Here is a 3,273-nt window from a genome sequence, read left to right on the forward strand (position 1 = left end):
ACACGGTTTGAGAAAATTTTTATTGTGTTATGTTGTCAGGATAATGTGTAGAGGGGTTACTGTTACATTCATCAGGTAGTGGGTACATTACTTCTTGAACCTTGATACCCCTTCTCATGTTTTTGCCCCCCTTTTCCTCCCTCAACCCCTCCCAGTCATCTTGTTTTCCCTCTTCCCTTCCTTATTTCAAAAACTAAATACTGCATGTACAGTATACAATGAGATAAACCATCAGTGGAAAAAAAAGAGAAAAAAATAACTTCACATAGTATATTAAGAACAACAATCACAAAGATAAACCTCTTGTTTGAATAATCTAGAGTTCATTTCATTTAGTCTCATCCTGTATGACCATATGTACCTAGTTTTTAAGGTATTGTTATCCTCTTCTAGGATAATCCTAGATGTGAAAATCTTTTTTTTTTTTTTTTTGGTCAAGTTGATGTACAGAAGGGTTACATATGTAAGGTAGTGAGTACATTTCTTGTTGAACACTGTTACCCCTCCCACATTTTTCTCCCACTTTCCTTCCCTCCCAGTCCCCTCCCCAAATTGTAAAGTTTATTTCCAACATATTATCTTGTGAATATCACTATATTTTTTTTGCCTGGCAATAAATATTTTAATTTTTTTCATTTTTATGATGACAAATCATTTTCAAGTTTTATTTCCTTTTTCATTCGCTTAAGTACAAAGTTAAACCACAAATGGGCACAATCAAGCCATTTCATCTCATTTACACAGCCTTGTCGGATCCTCCTCCAGCCTGACGATCACTGATCAGGCTCGCGGGGTTGCGGGGGAAGACTTTCTTAGGTAGCACCGTGGTGAGGTCCAGGGTGGGGGATCGAGGACAGGGCCACTTCTCATACCTGTCTCTATTCACATTTACCTTGGCGCAGGGCAGGCAGGAGCCCTGGCCTGGAGTTGACCTCTGGGGAGGCGCTTCGGGGCGGGCCATGCTTGCCAGCCAGCGTCGGTCAGAAAGCTTGAGAAAGCAGAGGGGAAGACTAGCTTACTGTGAAACCTTTTGAAAAAACATTCCTACTTCAATGTGTGCCTGCCGAGACACGAGGAGAACAAGAGCTTGGAGACGTCCCGTCCAGGCCAGTTTCGGGCCCAGCGCCCTTGCCTGTTCCGGGACAGGGCACGCTCGCCCAGCTTCCTAGTTCATGTCTGACTCTTCCTTCTAAAACCTGTGCTGAGTCCTGGACTGCATGCACGGGAAGCACACACGTGCCACTTGTATGCAAAAAAAGGTACAAAACAACTAGAATATAAAAGTTTTGGTAATATAAGGCCATCTGTTCAAGTCCACTCGGGAACCTGTAACAGATATTAAATACTACAGTGACAAGGCATCTTAAAATACTTTAAAAAAAATAAACATCTGAAGTAATCTGCTAAGATTAAATGTGTAAAAAAAAAAATTCCCTTCCCTTTGAGGGCACTTAGTCCTGGCAGGAGGGTGTTGCGGTCTATGCTTCAGCCACGGGTAGGCCTCAATTGGAGGCTTTGCTGAGGTCGCCCTAGTCGTACAGCAGCTCCTCCCCCGCCTCGATGTCGCGGGAGGCCACGAGGATGAGGTGAGGCACGCAGCAATGTCTGTGCAGCTTGGTCTGGCAGTTCCCACACTTGCTGTGATTGATCAGTCTCCCCAGGCGATTTGTCTCTCGAGTGGCGTCCACGCAGTAGGTTTTGCTCAGGTACTGGAAGTAGTACATGTAGCAGCCGGTGGAGGGGTCCTGTGCGTACAGCCTCTCCCTTCTTGGCGTCAGTGATCTCGACGAGGTCCCCGTGGTACTCCACCACGAAGTCGCCTTGGGGGAACCGCCTGGTGGCGACGACACCTCTGCCTTTGCCGTCAATAAGGTCGATCTGCAGCTCAGCTTTGCTCTTCCTTCGAACAGGGTAGAAGTCTGTGAGTTTTCGCTTCTGTGGTGTTTTTCCTTGAGCTTTTTTCCGAGGAGCTGTTTTGCCTTTGAGAGCCTTTTTCAGGGCTTGCTTGGCAACAGCTGCATTGGTAGTATCACAGGAAGAAGGTGACGTTTTTGGAGATCCTGCTGCTTCAGATTTTTGGTTTGGAAAAAGTGCCAGGGGACCTCTCCTGGCGTCTTTGATCTTCTGTTCCTCTGATTTCATGGTGCTTCATATCACGTTCCCAGCATTTCCTTTCTCTTCTCGCTTCTTGTAGATTTCTAATGGTTTCCCCTGGCACTTGGCTTCGTTGTGGTGTGCAACTGAGTTCTCTTCCTGAAGGGGGGAACGCATTCCAGAGCATTTGCTGGGGCTCATGTAGGAATAGATCTTTGACTGCCCGGCAAACACGTTCTCCTGCAGCCCCGCCAGGCCCATGGCGGCCACGAGCCCTGCCGCCGCTGCCGCTGCCGCTGCCACTGCTGCTGCTGCTGCTGCTGCTGCTGCTGCTGCTGCTGCTGCTGCTGCTGCTGCTGCTGCTGCCCGGCCACCAGCCGCCAGGGCGCCCCCTTCCCCCATAGCCTGCGAGCAGGGCCTGGCACCCGCGCAGCGCGACCAGGGAAGCCGTGAATACCACTATTGCATTGGTTCAGCCATTGTCCATTGTCCAAATGGCCACAAACAAGGCCATACTAAAGCTACTAGCACCATCATGTTCGTTGAAGCACTATTTACCCTAGCTACCATACAGAACCAATCCAGATGCCCCTCAGGGGATGACTGGATTGAGAAGATGAGGTACTTATGCACAATGGAATTCTATGCTGCCATCATTCATAAGGAAATGGAGAGACTCTTAATGCAGAACCGCAGTTAAAACATTCTGTTATTGTACCCAGCAAGTTTGTAAAACCATGCAAATCCGAGAAGATGATTAACAGAGACAAGAAAGAGGTAATCAGGGGCCGGGAGTTTGGCCTAGTGGTTAAAGTGCTTGCCTAGCATGCATGAAGACCAAGGTTCGATTCCTCGGTACCACATACATAGAAAAAAGCCATAAGTGGTGCTGAGGCTCAAGTGGTAGAGCTCTAGCCTTGAGAAAGTTCAAGGACAGTGCTCAGACCCTGAGCTCAAGCCCAAGACTGGCAAAAAAAAAAAAAAAAAAAAAAAGAAAGAGGTAATCAGAGCCATTTAGGAAATAATTGCAGAGTTTGCAAAAGCACATCCACATGATCAAAAAGTTAGGGAGAACCAAACAAACATGATATTAAATCTCCAATTATATGCAGTCGACAAATGTCACCTTCCTTGTGTCATTTGTTTAAGGAGTCCCCACTGCACTGACGACATCTCACA

The 3,273-nt window shown here is 47.2% G+C and overlaps 1 pseudogene; it reads right to left on the reverse strand.

Moving 5' to 3' along the window:
- Positions 1-1,049: 1,049 nt before the first annotated feature.
- LOC150061375 (N-lysine methyltransferase KMT5A pseudogene) lies at positions 1,050-2,496 on the reverse strand (annotated as a pseudogene).
- Between the last annotated feature and the right edge of the window lie 777 nt (positions 2,497-3,273).

The sequence above is a fragment of the Megascapheus bottae genome, chromosome 6 (assembly GCF_031878675.1).
Source record: "Megascapheus bottae isolate mThoBot1 chromosome 6, mThoBot2.hap1, whole genome shotgun sequence".
In the NCBI taxonomy this organism is placed as follows: Eukaryota; Metazoa; Chordata; class Mammalia; order Rodentia; family Geomyidae; genus Megascapheus; species Megascapheus bottae.